The following is a 19,761-nucleotide window of genomic DNA, read 5'->3' on the forward strand; positions in this document are numbered from 1 at the left end:
TTCCTTTTTTTGTATTTTTTGGTTTTTCGAGACAGGGTTTCTTTGTGTAGCTTTGTGCCTGTCCTGGAACTCACTTTGTAGACCAGGCTGGCCTTGAACTCACAGGGATTTGTCTGGCTCTGCCTCCCGAGTGCTGGGAATAAAGGTGTGTGCCACCACGGCCTGGCTTTAGTTCCTTTTTAATGCTTTGCTTAGTATAGGAAGAAGTTAATTACTGAACTGATTTGGGGTAGATAGAGAAGTTAAAGAGTGTCTGCTTTGTGGGGAGGATTGGATTTGGGGATGAGGTAATGTCCTTTTTAAGATTTATTTTATTATCTTAAATTGTATGTGTGTGTGCATGTGAGTATGTGCACGTGCATGAGTGCTTGCCCTCAGAATCCAGAGGCTTTGGATTCTCTTGGAGCTGGAATTACAGGCAGTTGTGAGCTGCCCAGTGTAGGTGCTGGGAAATGAATTCAGGTCCTCTGGAAAAGCTATATTAATCACTGAGCCATCTTTACAGTTCTTAGAGAGGGTCTTAGATGAAAGATGGAACATGGTTTGTTAGTAGTTGTATTAGTATTTCCTAAAGGAACAGAACTGATAAGTATGCAAAAAAATGTATGTGTATATATATGACATATATATCATATATAAAAATACATTTTAATATATTGATAGTAACAAATCTCTCATATATGAGAGAGATTTATTAGAGTTGCTTACAGGCTATGATCCAGGTATTCTCCCCCAACTGATAGTTCAAGAATCTGGTAGTTTTTCAGTCCACAAGACTGGATATCTCAACAGTTTCAGTCTGGTGATGAAAGTCTGGAGATGGAGTCCCAGAGGATTCCGTAGAGTTGATGGTTTTCAGTGTGTGTTGGAATCCCAAAGAAGTAGGTTCTAATACCGTCAAAAGAGTACTTCAGCAGCAAGATGGGTGAGTTTGCCAGTGAGAGTGAACAGGCAAAATGCAAAAGCTCTCTTACTGTATGTCCTATGTCCTTTTATGTGGGCTCCCTCCAGAAGGTCTGGCTCAGATTTAGGGTGGGTCTTCCTACCTAAATGATTCAGTGAAGAAAATCCCTCACAGACAAGCCCAGCTGCTTGGGCCGTAGCTGATTTCAGTTGTAGTTGAGTTGATAGCCAAGGTCAACCATCATCGCAGTCAGGTGTTACACACTTGGAATGACAACATAAGATGAAATAAGAAATGTAGCAATTATTTAAATAGCTCAAAAATTTTTCTTGTTGATTGATACAGAATGTATTTTTTTATTTTACTTTTTGATGTTCAGTTTAAAGCTACTTAAGCAACAAATATTTTGCTTGAGGTCAAAATTAATATTTTTATACCCTGAGTAGGTAAAACATTTTTTTAAGTTGTATTTATTTTATGTGTGTGACTGTTTTGCCTGCATGAATGTATATGCATCACATGCCTGCCTGGTGCTGGAGAAACTCAGAAGAGGGTTTCAGAGCTTCTGGAGCTGGAATTATGGGTGGTTGTAAACTATCATGGGGGTGCTAGGAATAGAGCTCTGGTCTTCTGTCAGAGCAACAAGTGCTCTTCACTGATGAGCCATTTCTCCAGCCCCCCCCCCCCCACTCCAGGAGTTTTTGAAATGTATTTGTAGTGGCCACAGTGGTAAAGCTGTCTATGACTTGCTGTTTGGTTTTAATGTCTTCTCACATTAGTTTAGCACTTACATATAATGTTCTTCTGCTCTGTTTTCACCAGTGTTCTTAGTGATTAGTTCTTATAAATGATAATTTTTAGTACTGGGGAGTACTTAGTACTTAGTAGCTAGTCAATAAAGTGCTTATAAGAATAAGGACCCAGCCGGGGCGGTGGTGGCATACGCCTTTAATCCCAGCATTCGGGAGGCAGAGACAGCCTGATCTCTGTGAGTTCGAGGCCAGCCTGGACTACAGAGTGAGTTCCAGAAAAGGCGCAAAGCCACATAGAGAAGTCCTGTCTCAAAAAACCAAAACAAAACAAAAGAATAAGGACCCGAGTTTGGTTCCTAGAACCCATATTAAAAAGCTGGATGTGATGGTGTCATCACTGGGGATACTAAGACAGGTAGATTCCTGGAGGTGACTAGCTAGCCAGCCTGGCTTACTTGGTGATCCAGGCCAGTGAGTAACCCTGTCTTAACAAACAAGGTGGGCAGCATCTGAGAAAGAACAGGTCCTCTTGCCCGCATAGGCATACTCACGTAAGTATCACTCCACAAAACATGAACACACAGGCACACACACAGATCTCTCTTGTTAAAAATAATGCGTAGCAGTTTGCAGACATAATCTGAGATGCCATTTGGTTGGTTTTTACTTGTGTCTTTGTAAAATGACCTTGGAATGATTAGATGATGACCATACAGATCCACTTAACATATCCTTGTCTAGAGCATAAAAATAATTAAGAGATGCATTAAGGGGGTCAGGGATTTAGCTCAGTGGTAGAGCGCTTGCCTAGCAAGCGCAAAGCCCTGGGTTCGGTCCTCAGCTCCGGAAAAAACAAAACAAACGAACAAAATACATAGGAATTAAAAAAAAAAAAAAAAGCCGGGCGTTGGTGGCGCACGCCTTTAATCCCAGCACTCGGGAGGCAGAGCCAGGCGGATCTCTGTGAGTTCGAGGCCAGCCTGGGCTACCAAGGGAGTTCCACGAAAGGCACAAAGCTACACAGAGAAACCCTGTCTCAAAAACAAACAAACAAACAAACAAACAAACAAACAAAAAAGATGCATTAAAACTTTTATAATTTTAGGTGTATGTTTTGTGCCTGAGTGTATGTATATACACCATGTACATGTTAAGAACCCTCAGAGGTCAGAAGAGGGCATTGGATTCCCTAGACGTATAGTTACAGGCAGGTCCGAGCTGCCATGTGGCTGCTGGTGACCAAGCTTAGCTCCTCTGCAAGAGCAGCAAGTGCTTTTAATTGCTGACCCATCTCTCCAAACCCAAGTGCATTTTGATTATTCTTTAAATTAAAAAAATTTAGAGGTAAAATATGACTGGAATTCTATAATTTTAACCATTCTAAAAGTATAATTCAGTGCTATCTTAAATATGTTCATAATTTTATGCAACTCTTGCCTCCGTCTACCTCTTCATCTCTTAAAAGTGAACTAAAAGTGAAATGATAATTAGTCAATAGTGACTCCATTTCCCTCTCCTCTCAGCTGTACTTTCTGCCTGCAATTTTGACTATAGGTACCTCTTATAATCAGAATCGTACAGTATTTGTCCTTTTGTGATTACTGTATTTCATTTATAGTATTCTCAAGGTTTATCCATGGTGTAATGTATCAGGATTTTTTTTTTGAGGAAGTGAAATTTTAAAAACACTTTCACGGCAGGAATGTAAATAGAGGTCTCTGCATCTTGTGCACCAGGACTTGTTTACCTCTCAGGAACACTCTGGAGGTGCCTAGCAGAGTAGAGAGAGCCAACTGTGTTTTCTTTAGAAACAGTTGAGACATATTGAGTTGTGACATCAAGGTAGTAGATGGAATTTGCTAAAAAAGCAAAGGTCCAGAAGCTAGGGGTCTCATTGAGTTGGGACAGATGACTCATGGGGTGTCATATTATGGTCACCCATGTTCCCAGTGTTGGTCTGAGTTAAAGCCTGCTGTCCAGAACTATAAACCATAGTATGGTAAAAGTTGTACATGAGCCTCAGCTATCTGAAAGGCATAGTTAGTGATTCACCCTAGCTCTTCTGCTTAGGCTCTCATCACCTTACTCATTTTTGAATGAGTAGAAAACTCAAAAGTATTTAGATAAGTTTATTAGCTTACATAATAATGCTGTACACATTGCTTTTCTTCGATGTATAATATGTAATCCTGTATTTGTAAAATCCAAATATCTAGTCATAGATGGAGAGTAAGAAGATTGTACAGAATTAAGGATTTTAAGAGTTGAGTAGTTATATGTTTTTAGAGGGCTAAAAGAGTTGTAAATGTTTTTTTTGTTATTATTAAATTTTATTTATAATTTATACATATGATGGCGGGCATGTGTTATACATATATATGTACATGTAGGCATACATATAGATAAAAATAAAACTTTAAAAAAAAAGACTTCCAGAGGGCTGGAGAAGATGGCTCAGCCATTAAAGACCTTTTGCAAAGGACATGAGTTTGGTTCTTAGCATCCACCTCAGGTGACTTAACAGCTGTCAGTAGCGCCAGCTGCAGTGAATCTGACACCCTCTTCTGGCCTCCATGGGTACCTGCATGGGTATACATGTGAACTCAATAGGCACACATACACATATACATAAATGAAAATAAATAAATCTGAAAGGTTTCATCAAATACTAAAGCCTTCAAAAGTGGCCAAGGTTTTTTTTCATTTAGCAACACCCTGTTTTTGGTCAGGGTAGCACTGTGTGAGGCTGAGCTTGAATTTATAGTTCTCCTGCCTTAGCCTCCTGACCACATTATAGGTGTACACCACCACAGCTGGTTCTCCCCTACCCCCACCCCCACAATTAAAGGCACATTGCAACCAAACTAAACATTCAAGATCAACCCAATTTAGCTTCATTTTGTTTATTTACTGTTATTTCAGGTTTATTCAAATGTAATAGAACTAAAATACTAAGTATTTGCAGTGATAAATGTGTCTTATTCTGTTGCCTTCAAATGAGGCTGCTGCTGTCTTCTGTCCTCAGCTGCTGTCCAACATACTGTGGCAAGTGGAGCTTTGTAAAGTGGATTTTATCATGTCAAAATTCCGCAACTACAGGTCCAGACTCTTCAGGGAGACAGACATAATCCTTGAATGTAGTGGAAGTAATAATTATTTTACTAAAATGCATTCCTTAAATAAGTCCTTTGTACTTAGAATTTTAATAACACATCTAATAACAGCTGATACAAAAAACCCTTATCCCACACAAGGAACAGGCATAAGGATCCTGGATTTCAGGGCTGGGCTACATACTTTTTTTTTTTTTTTAAAGCATTCCTTTAATCGCAGCACTTGGTAGGCAGAGGCAGGCAGATAGATCTCTATGAATTCCATGCCAGCTAGGTTGACATAGCAAGTTTCAGACCATCCAGCCAAAGCTACATAGTGAGACCCTGGTCTAAACAAATCAAATCAAAACAAAACAAAAGAGTTAATTTTTAAAAAATGTTTTAAAATTTTATGTGCATTGGTGTTTTGCCTACATGTAGATCTGTGTGAGGGTGCCAGATCCCATGGAACCGGAATTATAGAGAGTTGTGAGCTGCCATGTGGGTACTAGGAACTGAACCCAGGTCTTCAGGATGAGCAGCCAGTGCTCTTAACCTCTGAGCCATCTCTCTAGCTCCCAAAAGAGTTAATTTAAGATGTGATAATGATAGTATAATAATAATAGGATATTGTGTTCAATGGGAAACACATACTGAAGGGTTTAGGAGTGGGGTATGATGTTTTCAGATTTTTCAAGTGCCTCATAAAATGTGTTTGTGTTTGTATAAATGTATCAAGAAAATTGGGCTTGGTATGATGGTACATATCTTTAATTTTTGTGCTCAGAGACAGAGGCAGGAGGATTTCTTCTAGTTCAAGGCCAGCTTGATACATAGTGAGTTCCAGGACAGCCAGGGCTACATAGTGAGACATTTAAAAAGTTGGAAAGAATTTTAATATTTTAATCAAATGTAGACAGCATTTTGGATTTTTTAGACTCTTTTGTGTTCCAGGATTTTGTTAAAGTCTTTTTTCTTGGTGATATTCTGTTATGCTGAGATGATAGGATCTCAGTGGAGCAGCAGAAGGTGAAAACTGTTGTGGAATATTTGTTTAACTATATAAAGATGTGTTGCATTTGTTTATGTTGCAGAATATTTGTTTAACTATGTAAAGATGTATTACATTTGTTTAATTATGTAAAGATGTGTTGCTGTTTTACCTTGCCTGTCCAATTGGCCTAATAAAAAGCTGAACAGCCAATAGCAAGGGAGGAGGTATAGGTGGAATTTACAGGCAGGGAGAATAAGTAGGAGGAGGAATTTAGGCTCAAAAGAAAGGAAGAAAGAAAAGGAGATGCCAGGGATGCCAGGAGCCAGCCAGCCCAACATGGAGGAAGCAAGAAACTAGGACATACGGAATGAAAGAAAAGTAAAAAGCTCAAGGCAAAACGTAGATGAATAGAAACAGGTTAAATTAAGTTAAAAGAGCTAGTGGGAAAGGCCTAAGCTAAAGCTGAGCATTCATAATTTAAGTCTTTATTTGCGAGCTGGTTGGCAGCCCAAAGAAAATGTCAACTATGGAAAACAATGGCTATTTAAGTTTTTTTTTGTTGTTGTTGGATTTTTTGTTTTGTTTTTAAAGTGTGTGTGTGTGTGTGTGTGTGTGTGTGTGTGTGTGTGTGAGATGTCCATATGTGGGATGGTGAAGACACACATGTGGAAGTCAGGGGACAACTTTGTGGAATCATTTCTCTCCTTTCACTTTTATGTGGATTTAAAGGATCCAAGTCAGATGGTTAGGCTTTTCTGGCAAGTACTTTACCTGCTGAATCATCTCTGTCCATTACCTTGAACTTTTATTCTCCTGTCTCCATTAAAGGCTATGTCCAGCTTATACCACACTCCATACTAGTGATAGAACTCAGGGCTTCATTTATGTTAGACAAGCAGTCTACCAACTGAGCCACATCTGTAGCTGGATTTCATTCTTCATGGCTGTATAGTAATCCATCACGTGTATGTATACCACATTTTCTTCATAGGTCTGTTGATGAACATTTAATTTGAGTCCATAACTTGTTATTGTGAATAGTGCTGTGATCTCTGTAGTATACTGACTTTGAGTCTCTTGGGTATACAGACCTAGGCATGATGGAGAGGTTTTGTTAGATTAGATGTTTTTCTGGCTTAACGTTTTTGAAAAACATCCAAACTAATTTTATATTGGCTGCACTAATTTACATTCCCATCAACAATGCTGTCACATTAATTTGACAGAGAGAATTGTATAAACATCTGTTCACCCAAGATAGGATACCAGTAACAGACCAAAGAAATGATTCTACCCACATCTAGGTTGGTGGACCAGTCTAAACCATTGTGGTTACTTACAGGAGCATAGGTGATGGGTTATATACATGAGCAGCGTTCAGGGTGGCTATACCAGAGAAGAAAAGTGTTTTTTTCCCAGCAACTATTGTTGCTCCCTTAACCTCAGGGAGAGTGATGTCTCAAGTACCTACCTTGTTGAGCACCCCATGTTCTTCAAGAGGGAATACTAATGGGCTCAACCTCGTGGAGTCTTGTGTAGGTGATTGTAGTTCAAGACTGTAAAGGTCATATCATGTCTGGAGGAATGTATAAGTAAGTGGGTGCAGGGGATAGTGGAAGGCCCTTGTTAACATTTGTTGTTTTCTTGGTGATAGCTATTCTGAGATGAGATAGGATCTCAGTGGAGCTTTTCTTTGAGACTGTCTCTCATGTAGCCCAGGTTGACTTGGAAGTGATTGTATAGCAAGGCTGGCCTTGAGCTCCACATCTTGGTGCTTTCACCGCCTAAGTGCTGGAATTCCAAGTGTGTGCCACCATATCCAGCTTCAGCAGAGTTTTGATTTGTGTTTCCTTGATGGCTAAGAAGCTTTAACATTTTTCCTATATTTATTGGTTATTGTACTTCTTATTTTGAAAACTGTTTATTTACCCATTTTATTGATTGATTATTCTTTTGTTTGAATTTTTAATTCTTTATATATTCTAGCTATTCAATTCCCCACTGAAAGGCTGCAGAGGTGGCTAAGTCATTAAGAGCACAAACTGCTCTTGCAGAGGATCCTACTTTGGTTCCCAGTTTCCATGTTGACAGCTTACAACCACCTAGAACTCCCCTTTAGGGAGAGCTGACACCTCTGGCCCTTGTGGACACCTACACTTGTGCACATACACATGCACAGACATAATTAAAAATAAATCTTTAATTCCCCATAGAATGAATAGTTAGACTTTTCTCACGTTCTGTAGATTATCAGTTCACTCTGGTAATTGTTTTCTGTTTTGCTACAATCCTAGTTGTTATTTTTGCTATTATATCCAGGGCTAACAGAGCCCTATTCAGAAAGTCCTTGCCTATCTTTGCAGTTTGAAGTATTTTCCAACCTTTTCTTCTATAGCAGTTTAGAGTTGCAGTTGTTACATTAAAATTTTTGATCCATTTTGAGCTGACTCTTTGGGGGTGGGGTGGTGAGAGGGATCTAGTTTAGATCTCCCGTGTGTGTGTGTGGAAATGCACCTTCCTCAGCACCATTTGTTAAAGAGGCTTTTTTCGGCACCTCTCTTAAATCAGGTGGCCATGGTTGCATGGTTTATTTCTGGGTCTTCTGTTTATCCTGTTTCTCTGTGTGTCTGTTTTGTGTCAGTGCCATGTTATTTTTGTTAGAATGGCTCTGTCGGGTATTTGAAGTGTGATGCATCCAGCATTGTTGTTTTTGTTTAGGATCACTTTGGCTTTTCTGAGACTTTTGGGCTTCTATATGAATTCTAAGATGTTTTTAAGCTCTATGAAGAATGCTATTGGACTTTGGATGTTGATTACATTGAATCTGTAGCTTGCTTTTGGTGGTATGACCATTTTAGCAATTCTCCTGATCCATAAATGTGAGAGGTTCTTCTATCTTTTAATGAATTCAGTTTTTTTTCTTTTAAAAAATATTTTATGGGGGACTGGAGAGAAGGCTTAGCAGTTAAAAGCACTGGCTGTCCTTCCAGAGAACCTGGGTTCAATTCCCAGCACCCACATGGCAGCTCACAACCGTCTGTAACTCGAATTCTAGGGGGTCCGATTCTCTCACACAGACATACATCAAGGCAAAACACCAATGCACATAAAATGAAAATAAATTATAAAAAATTTAAAAAATCTTTCATTGTAGATGTTTCACTTTTTGGTTAGGTTTATTTCAAGGCATTTTTTAAAAAGCTATTGTGAATAGGTTTGTTTAATTTTCTCAGCAAATTTATTAGTAGTGTATAGAAAAGCCACTGATTTTTGTATCGTGCTGTTTTGCTAAAAGTGTTTATATGAGCTGAGAGTCTTCTTTTTTTTTTTTTTTTTTTTTAAGATTTACTTATTTATTATGTACACAGAAGAGGGTGCCAGATCTCATTACAGATGGTTGTGAGCCACCATGTGGGTGCTGGGAATTAAACTCAGGACCTCTGGAAGAGCAGTCGGTGCTCTTAACCACTGAGCCATCTCGCCAGCCCTTGAGAGTCTTGTAGTAGAGACTTTAGGCCTTCGACGTATAGAATCATATCATCTGCAAAGAGGGATAATTCTTGTTTCCTTAATTTATCTCGTTTTCTTCTTTTACCTGCCTTTTAGCCAAGATTTCAAGCATTATACTGAATAAGAGTGGTGAGAGTTGGTCCCTTCTTGTTTTAGACTGGGAACACTTTCAGTTTTGCATCATTCATGTTGACTGTGGGTAGTTGACTATAGTCTTTTTTATGTGGAGATACAATTTTTCAGTTCTTAGTTTCTTTGGAGTTATAAAAGGATGTTCAATTTTGTGAAGGGCCTTTTCTGCATCTCTTATGATGACCGTGCAGTTTTTGTCCTTGTTCCATTATTCTTACCTTTGTATGGTGAACAGGGCTGATAGAACAAATTATACACACACACACACACACACACACACACACACACACACACGTATATGTATACTCACATGTGCACATATATATGGGATTTATTAGAATAGTTTATACTCTGTGGTCCAGCTAGTCTAACAATGGCTGTTTTCTCACAGGAAGGCCAAAAATCTGGTAGTTCTTCAGTCCACAAGGCTGGATGTTTTAGCTGGTCTTCACTCTGTGTTGGAATCTGGAAGAAGTGGATTTTTGTATCATCAGTGCCTCAGCAGGAGGAGAGATGAATTTGCCAGTGAGGGCAAGAGTAAGGGCAAGAGTAAGGGCAAGAGTAAGGACAAGAGTAAGGGCAAGAGTAAGGACAAGAGTAAGGACAAGAGTAAGGGCAAGAGTAAGGACAAGAGTAAGGGCAAGAGTAAGGACAAGAGTAAGGACAAGAGTGAGGACAAGAGTAAGGACAAGAGTAAGGACAAGAGTAAGGGCAAGAGTAAGGACAAGAGTAAGGACAAGAGTAAGGGCAAGAGTAAGGGCAAGAGTGAGGACAAGAGTAAGGACAAGAGTAAGGACAAGAGTAAGGGCAAGAGTAAGGACAAGAGTAAGGACAAGAGTAAGGGCAAGAGTAAGGGCAAGAGTAAGGACAAGAGTGAGGACAAGAGTGAGGGCAAGAGTGAGGACAAGAGTGAGGACAAGAGTAAGGACAAGAGTAAGGACAAGAGTAAGAACAAGAGTAAGGGCAAGAGTGAGGACAAGAGTGAGGGCAAGAGTGAGGACAAGAGTGAGGACAAGAGTGAGGACAAGAGTAAGGACAAGAGTAAGGACAAGAGTGAGGGCAAGAGTGAGGACAAGAGTGAGGACAAGAGTGAGGACAAGAGTGAGGACAAGAGTGAGGGCAAGAGTAAGGACAAGAGTGAGGACAAGAGTGAGGACAAGAGTGAGGACAAGAGTGAGGACAAGAGTGAGGGCAAGAGTGAGGGCAAGAGTGAGGGCAAGAGTGAGGGCAAGAGTGAGGGCAAGAGTGAGGGCAAGAGTGAGGGCAAGAGTAAGGGCAAGAGTGAGGGCAAGAGTGAGGGCAAGAGTGAGGGCAAGAGTGAGGGCAAGAGTGAGGGCAAGAGTGAGGACAAGAGTGAGGACAAGAGTGAGGGCAAGAGTGAGGGCAAGAGTGAGGGCAAGAGTGAGGGCAAGAGTGAGGACAAGAGTGAGGACAAGAGTGAGGGCAAGAGTGAGGGCAAGAGTGAGGGCAAGAGTAAGGGCAAGAGTAAGGGCAAGAGTAAGGGCAAGAGTAAGGGCAAGAGTAAGGGCAAGCAGGCAAAAAGCAAAAGCTCTCTTGTATTTCCTTTTATGTGGACTTCCACCAGAAGATGTGGCCCAGATTGAGGATGGATCTTCGTACCTCAAATGATCCAGTCAGGAAAAATCCCTCACAGGCAAGTCTCGATGCTTGGGTTTGAGTTGATTCCAGGTGTAGTTGACAGCCAAGATTAGCCATCTCCTCCTTGTTTGTTCCATAGACTAGTTTGAGGAGCATTGATGTTATTTTATCCTTAATTACTGCTTCAATATTACTACTCATTATACATCTTTAAGTTTTTTATATTCTCCTGGTTTAGTTTTGTTAGGTCATGCATGTCTAAAAAATTAGTCTTTCTTATTTTCTAATTTATTGCAATTCCCTTTTCAAAATATTCCCTGTTGGTCTTCTGGATTTCAATGGTATCCATTGTCATGTCTGCCTTTTCACCTTATACTTTATTGAGTCTGCTCTTTCCTTTGCCTAAGGGTTTATCTACCTCATTTTTTTCAAAGAACCAACACCTTGTTTTACTGATGTTTGGGAGGGGTATCATCCTTTTTTGTCTCCATTTCTGAAATTTATTATTTCTGTCTATTTTGGGGCCTGATTTATTCTTGTTTAAGATTTTGAGGTACAGCCGGGCGGTGGTTGGCGCACACCTTTAATCCCAGCACTCAGGAGGCAGAGGCAGGCAGATCTCTGTGAGTTCGAAGCCAGCCTGGGCTACAGAGTGAGTTCTAGGAAAGGCACAAAGCTACACAGAGAAACCCTGTCTTAAAAAACAAAAAAGATTTTGAGGTACATTATTAGATTAATTGAAAGAACTAATTTTTAAATGATGTATCACAGTGGATATAGCACATGCATGCACTTTGCACTCCTGAAGAGGAACATAGATCCACTTGTTGATATGTAGATTGTCATATTTTCAGTGTTATGGAAAAAACAAACAAAAGAGATCATCTGGCCTGTAGCTCAGCGGATGAAAGTGCTAGCTTAGCATACTGAGGGGTTAACTCTAGCATTGTCTAAACCAGACATGGTGGTGAGTGCCTGTAATTCCAGCACTTGGAAGATGGAGGCAGGGGGATGAAAAATTCAGTCATTCTCTGCTACCTAGAGAGTTTGAAACCAGTCTGAGATAGGCGAAACCCTGTCTTGAAAACAGAACAAAACAGAAACCCTACCATATTATTAGAGTTTGGTTTCTTTTTCTTTAGACAAAACTGTGTTCTAAGTGTTAATATCTGTAAAGTCACAATTTCAAGTTTTATGTATTAACTCTTTCCCCCATTCCACTTTAATAATTGTGTGTAAATACTTCAAAGGAAGAGTTTTCAGTAGTATCTGGGTTTTCTTTTATATCACCGTGGTTTGAGGGTAGCACTTAGAGGAATGTTCCATCAACAAAGTCCCTGCTTGCCTTGTAAGGCCAGGGCTTCCTTTCTGGACCCTTTGAGGCTGTATTAATCACTTTTTCCCCTGGGCTCATACAACATTCTGTATATTCTATTTTTGTTTGATTGTTTTGGTTTTGTCTTTCTTTAGAGACAAGGTTTCTCTGTGTAGTACTGGAACTCACTTTGTAGACCAGGCTGACGTTGAACTCAGATCCTCCTGCCTCTGCCTCCTGAGGGCTGGGATTAAAGGTGTGTGCCACCACCATCAGGCCATAGTCTATTTTTTTTTTTTTTTAAATTGGGGAGAGCGTGACCACAGGACTCATCCTTGACCATCTTTACCTTCATTCTAGGTGCTCCATTCTTGCCACTGTTTTTCTTTGTGATGCTTATTATTATATGAAATGTTTTTGTTTTTAGCTAATTTTAATTCATTTTAAGAATTTAAACCCTACTTAATAAATATTAAAACTCATATACCTACTTAAGAATATTTGCTATATTGTTCCTTGTTGGAGAAATAGTATTTTCTCTAATACATTGCTGCTTTTATTTACTATTGGGAACTCCATTTAGGCAAGAACTGTGTTTTTCTTTGTTGCATTAGCTTTTCCTGGAGTGATTAAAAACAAACCTCTCCTTCCCCTAGATAAGGCACCAAGGACAAACCGCAGTAACAATTCCACCAAAGTCCAGCTTGGTGAACTCTTCATTGTTTTTTTTTTTATAGAGTATGGATGAGGGGTTACTATAGGTCTGTAGGTAACTCCATACAGCAGTGTCACTAGGTCTTATCCCAGTATGATAACTTCTTTATAGCTGCATGTTCTAAGCTCCGTATACTCTATGACTTGCCAAGACTATGTGCAATTTATGCAGAATTACATACAGCTGGGCGCTAGGTGTAGGTAGAAGTGGCTGGAATCTTAGGTGAGGGTCTATGAACCTCCCCACCCCTTTCTCTGTGGAGGGAACAACTTAATCTTAAGGGTCTTTGGCAGTTAGTCACAGCTGCTGTGGTGAAGATGGTAAAGGCTGTTAGTTTGGAGGGCAGAATTCTACAACACTGAATCATCATGGCCTCTCTGGTACTGAGAACAGTCTGGAACATATGTTAAGTATGTTAAGTGGAGGTATGTGTACAACAAGTAATTTGGACACTTGTCTCAGTTTTAGAAGTGAAAAGCCAATACTTTGTCATGTTTTGCTGCTTGCAGTTTTCCTTCCTTCTTCTTCCCTCTCTCCATTCCTCCCTCCCTCCCTCCCTCCTTCACTCTCTCCTCCTCCCCTCTTTCTTTCAAATAGTCTCACTCTGGCAGTGAATTTATGATTCTCCTTTAATCCTTCCAAGTTCTGGGATTACAGCATGTTCTACTGCACTTGATGATCAGTGCTTATTTTGATTAATGTTTTAGGTTAGCAAGGTTTCTTTCCTCAACTTCACTTTAAAAAATTATAGTAGTTTGGGCTGGGGAGATGGCTGATTAAGAGCACTGACTGCTCTTCCCAGAGTACCCAGGTTCAATTCCCAGAACCCACATGGTGGCTCACAACTGACGGTAACTCTAGTTTTTGGGGGATCTGATACCCTAATCTGGCCTCTGTAGACACCAGACATGCATGCACATGGTGCACAGACATACATGCAGGCAAAATACACATATGTTAAATATAATAAAAACTAAGAATACTGAAAATTCATACTAATTTATATTATCATCCCTTCTCCCAAGAAAACTGAGCATCTTTAGATGTTTGGCAGTGTACTTTGCTTTTGAGAAAATTTTCAGGACTTTAGCACCAGCCATTTACTTTAGTTTTTGTGGTTGTAGTTAAAAAAAAAAGCAACCAGTTCTCAGGTTTTATGTAGGAGTAGGGTGGAATAACTAGACTTTCCATTTCCCTGGGGTGCCTGATGAGAGCCTGTCCCTTGCAGGAGCAGGATTGCAACTTCAGAAACAAGTCTATTGATCTACTTGCCTCCTGCCATTGTTAATAAGTGTGTGCCCTTCCTGGAGAGCACTGATGCGGCCTGCATCTGGGGAGAACCTGTTGATCCCTTAGACAGGGAGACAGCCACAGGGGTGGAAGAGGACTTCACAGGCATAGGCTTTGTTTTTGTTTTTCCCTTTTCTATCTTCCTTGAATATGAGAAAGTTTAGGTGAATTCTGAAGTGCATGTGTATGTGCAGGACCTTTAGTGTTTTACTGAATGGGATTGATTAGGAGCAAATTTAGGAAATTTGGACTTGAGTAATCTTATAATTCTTATCTTACAAAGAAAAAAAACATTTGCTCATAAAGATAAGTATTTCATATTAACATGAAATGTAACTGGATTTTAGTTTTAGATTTACTAGATAATTTGAGTCTTTTAGACTAGTTACCATGGAACTAAACACATACAAACTGGAATATGTTTTAAAAATGAGTGGAATATTTTTAGCACTATGGCACAAAATTGAAAGTTACTGTAGTTATAAGCAAGGAGGTAGAAGGGACTTCTTCATACTCCTAAACCTTTACCTGTCTGTATTACTGAATTCAGGTTGTGCCACAAAGGTTGTCATGCAGGGACGTGTTCTGAGAAATGTGTTATTAGGAGGTTTAATCATAGAACATAGTGTGTACTTACACAAACTAAGACATCTGTGATAACTATAGCTTCTGTAGAAGATTGAATCTAATGGGATCAGTGTGTGTACACAATCCATTAATGACAGAATGTTGTTGCATGGTTCATGGCTGTAATACAGAAAGAGTACTCTGACCAGGCATTCCTTTTTCTTTTGAGTCTTAGGAGAAAGAAGCCCCTGAAGATGCCAGTAGACTACCAAGTTGCTAAACCATGCTGTTAAAGTCCAAGGCCTGTGTATGTGTTGCTTGTTAAAAAAATTAGTTAATTTGTATGTATTAATTGACTGTTTGGTGAGCAAACATCTACTCACCCCAGATAGGCTCCCACCAGCAGACTAAAGGAAGGATTCTACTAAGCTTTGTTTGGTGAGTTAGTGAGTTTATCAGGCTTATAGGTGTGATCCCCAGAGAGACCCATCACTGAAATGTCTCACCCTAGCTTGGATGGAATACTCCATCCCCCCTTTTTTAAACTTCAGATCTCTGTATACTGTAGCACCTCCTAGAACTGGGGCAGAATTACATGTGGCTAGGGGTCAGGTGGAGTACAAAGAGTGAATACCTGGAATCTCAGGTGAGAATGTTATTCTTCTTATTCTTTCTTTCTCAGGAACTTCAAAAGACCCAAATTTGAAAGTGTCGTGTAGTGACAGCTGCCCTGATTAAAATGGGAATAGCTGTTATGCTTGGAGGACAGCATTATACAGCATTGGTTAACAAATTGACTTCTAAATTTTTAAAAATTCTTTTGTTTATTGACAGAAATATAGCCACATTCTTAAAAGATGGCTTCAAAATTACTATTATTTGTTTGTATGTGTGTTTGTATGGAGTGTGTAAATGTGTTTTGGGCACATACACACATACATATACTGCATGTATATGGCAGTCACAGGACAACATTTAGGAGTTGGTTCTTTCCTACCTTGTCATTGTCATCTTTATTGCTGTTTCTGCCATGCTGTGTACTGAAGGCTAGCTGGCCTATGAGCCTCTATCTCTGTCTCCCGTCTAGCCACAGGAGTGCTGGGATTGCAGGTGTAAGACACTGCATTCTTTCCAGGGTGAAGAGTTGGGTGGTCAGGCTTGTATAGCAAGGGTCAGTTTTTTTTTTTTTTAACCTTCTGAGACATCTTGTTGGCCCCAAAAGTTGGTTTATATCTGGGGTCCTTAGTAAGGAATATCAAACATGGTACTCCAGTTCTATTATAGACTTTTTAAAGAATTTTTATTTGTAATCTTAAGATATTCTGTGGTTAAACTTTACAGCATTGTGACCTTGAAGCACTGCCCCTAGTGAGGTAGCAGGTAATTGTTACACTTGCCTATGACCTGGGGTGTGGCCACTTGGGACCCTTAAGACCTGGGATGCATGCACTCAGCTCTCTCTTCGCCTGCTCGTGGTATTGGATGCTGAAATCTTGGACCAGGCAAATCAGTGTGGGACATAGCTTAGCTTTCCCGGACCCTACAATAAATCTCCCATGGTAGTGAGTTAACCCCCAAATAAATTCCTTTGCTCATTAGATAGTCTCTGTGGATTAAAAAGCCGGTTATGATGGTACACACTGGTGGGATTTGCTGAAGGAGGTGGAGGCAGGAGGATCACAAGTGGGCAGTTATAAAGTTTCTCCGCACCATTGGGGCATCCAGTTTGGCTAAAGGCCTAGAATATCTGACAGATCATTTTCAGAAGCAGGAATTTTTTTTAAAATAATTTATTTTTATTTTATGTGCATTGGTGTTTTGCCTGCATGTATGTCTGTCTGAGGGTCCTCTGGACCTGGAGTTACAGACAGTTGTGAGCTGCCATGTGGGTGCTGGGAATTGAACCTGGGTCTTCTGGAAGAACAGTCAGTGCTCTTAACCGCTGAGCCATCTCTCCAGCCCCCCAGAAGCAGGAATTTTGAAAGACCATCTTACCCTGTCTTGGCAGAGTTCAGTAGTCGCTTTTCCTTGTGTCCCGCTCGTGCAGAAAAGGACAGCATTTGTACTGTCAGCAGTCAAGGCAAGGGCAGTTCTTTGCTCAGCAGTCCATTATGTACAAACTTCCATATGGAGTGTCTTAGAAGCCTAACATTCTCTTGGGATCAGATTGGTGCTGCCGGGAGCAATCATGTCTCACATCAACAGAATTCTAAGTTAAAATGCCATATCTTCTAGGTCTATGAAGTGTTTGAAGATTACCTGTCCATCTGACCTATGTATCTGTAAATCTGGAGAACCTAACTAACATAACTATAGAAATGACAAGCATGGGTGACTATAAATCTGCAAGTCTTATCTACCTAAATAACCTAAGGACTAAGCTTTCACAAAAACAAGGTAAATAGTCTGTAAACAAATGTACAGTAAAAGGACAATGACCTCATGGGCTGGAGAGATGGCTCAGAGGTTAAGAGCACCGACTGCTCTTCCAGAAGTCCTGAGTTCAATTCCCAGCACCCACATGGTGGCTCACAACCATCTGTAATGAGATCTGGCACCCTCTTCCGTATACATAATAAATAAATAAATAAATAAATCTTTAAAAAGAAAAAAAGGACAATGACCTCAAAGTTATGACAGTACACAAAATGTCTTAGAGGCAGAAATTTATAGTACAATATGCAATATGATAACAATCCTAACAATCCTAAATATGTATCAGTATAAAAAATATCTTAAACAGAGGTAGAACATACATACAGTTTGACAAATATAATTTTACATTTGTATCAATATACAAGATATTTCAAATAGTAGAAATATATGTACAGTACAACAAATATAGTTTGTTTGTATCAATATACAAGAATCCATAACTGCAAATTACCTAAGGCTGATATTTTACTAAATTAGTTTACTAGTATATACAATAATCTACCTTAATATCCTATACCTATCCATTTCCATTTTTCTTAAGGAGAATACTGGGTCTAATTTTTATTGTTACACCCCCAACCCTATAGCCATTATCCATAACCCAGAGAAAATTGAAACCTTTGGAGAGGGGTGTTGTTTTCTTAGAATTGCTTCCTGCTGTTTAGGGAGCAATGGTAAGAAAGCTCTAGGGTCCTGTAAGAAAGCTCAGGGCCGGCCGGTGGTGGCGCACTCCTTTAATCCCAGCACTCGGGAGCAGAGACAGGCTCTGTGAGTTCGAGGCCAGCCTGGTCTACAGAGTGAGATCCAGGACAGGTACCAAAACTACACAGAGAAACCCTGTCTGGAACAACAAAACAAACAAACCAAAAAACCCAAACAAACAAACAAAAATTTTGCTGGGCAGTGGTGGTGCATGCCTTTAATCCCAGCACTGGGGGGGGGGGGCAGGCGGATCTTTGTGAGTTCGAGGCCAGCCTGGTCTACAGAGCGAGATCCAGGAAAGGCGCAAAGGTACACAGAGAAACCCTGTCTCGAAAAACCAAAAAAAAAAAAAAGAAGAAGAAGAAGAAGGAGGAGGAGGAGGAGGAGGAGGAGGAGGAGGAGGAGGAGGAGGAGGAGGAGGAAAGGTCAGATAGTTAGGTCTCAACAGGACTAGCTTGTAGGTTCTGCAGCCAGTCTCAGAGTAATGGGTAAGGTTGTCTGAGATTCTGGCTAGAATCTCATCTTGGAACTGTCCTGGAGAGTTTTCAGTCCCAGGTTGATCATTGAGTAATGTTCACACGGTTACCATGACATCATTCTGAATTGAGTAGAATCCTTGTTGTGGGACCCCATCTTCCTTCTGTAGACTTCAGAGATTGCTATTGGAAAGGTTTATTGTGGAAAACTTGAACATTATTAATATCAAAATAGAAAGTTTGGACTTATACTGAATAGAGAAAGGATCTTTCAAAAGTGAGGATGAGCATAGAAAGAAATAGAATCTTGACTACAATCTTTTTTTATGGTTTTCTTCTGTCCCACACCAGGCAGCTCTTCTGATATGAGACAATCGCTTAATTTTTTCTTTTAGCAACATGCTTAGGTTTAGAGAAGGAGAGAGATAATGCAAGGAATCCACGGAGTCTATTTAGTGAGCAAAAGAATTTATTTTGGGGTTAACTCACTACCATGCGAGTTATTGTAGGGTCCGGGAAACCTGAGCTACGTCCCACACTGATTTGCCTGGTCCAAGATTTCAGCATCCAATACTATGAGGTGGTGAAGAGAGAGCCGCATATGTGCATCCCAGGTCTTAAGGGTCCGAGTGGCCACGCCCCAGGGCATGTACTTCAAGGTCATAGGCAGGTGTAACAGTTACCTGCTACATCACTAGGGGCAGTGCTTCAAGGTCATAGCTAGAACAAAACAGTACCTGCTTCCTCATAAGGCCCCAGTGACAAACCAAAGTTGGATTCCACCAGAATTCACCCTGTGGGAATCAGTGAGTTTATTACCTCCACTCACAGAACATGGGAGAAGAGCTACTAGGAGGAGGAGCAGGAGTGCCCCCCTCCACCATCTTCCGCAGTTAGGGCAGAATTGCACACGAAAGGCTGGAAGGAACAACTAACTAGAGGTTGGAACAGTTCAGGTGAGGTTACAGTGCTGCTCCACACCCTCTCCTTCCAGAAGGAGATATTAACAGTCCACAGGCCCTCTCATGATTGGCACTTGCAAGCAGGCTCAGCTGATCTTATGAAGATGGTGGCTGTTGAGCTTGGAGAAAACAAGTATTACATATCTTAACGGTCAAAATTTGTAATTATTAATCTTTTATTGGAAGAACTTTAGAATATTCCTCAATTTATGTTCATACATCTCTGTGTATTGTTTCCATTAAAGTGCTTTCCTAATCTACTACTGTATGTTTCTTAAAATATATACATATATGAAAGAAATCTTATTGGAGTCA

General features: G+C 40.1%; 1 protein-coding gene and 1 long non-coding RNA gene across 10 annotated transcripts in view; one reads left to right on the plus strand and one right to left on the minus strand.

Moving 5' to 3' along the window:
• The window catches only part of Sfmbt1 (Scm like with four mbt domains 1), a 126,198-nt gene that overhangs the window by 8,926 nt on the left and 97,511 nt on the right, over positions 1-19,761 (plus strand). The window lies entirely within an intron of this gene.
• Positions 4,849-16,185, minus strand: LOC121832226 (uncharacterized). 2 transcript variants are annotated; one of them, XR_013042150.1, is made up of 4 exons: positions 15,868-16,185; positions 15,505-15,600; positions 9,695-9,837; positions 4,849-6,833 (listed from the first exon to the last, which is right to left on the minus strand). It is a non-coding gene; the product is annotated as an uncharacterized LOC121832226 (long non-coding RNA). The 2 variants fall into 2 exon arrangements; XR_013042151.1 differs by lacking the exon at positions 15,505-15,600.

Source organism: Peromyscus maniculatus, chromosome 9 (assembly GCF_049852395.1).
Source record: "Peromyscus maniculatus bairdii isolate BWxNUB_F1_BW_parent chromosome 9, HU_Pman_BW_mat_3.1, whole genome shotgun sequence".
Classification (NCBI taxonomy): domain Eukaryota; kingdom Metazoa; phylum Chordata; class Mammalia; order Rodentia; family Cricetidae; genus Peromyscus; species Peromyscus maniculatus.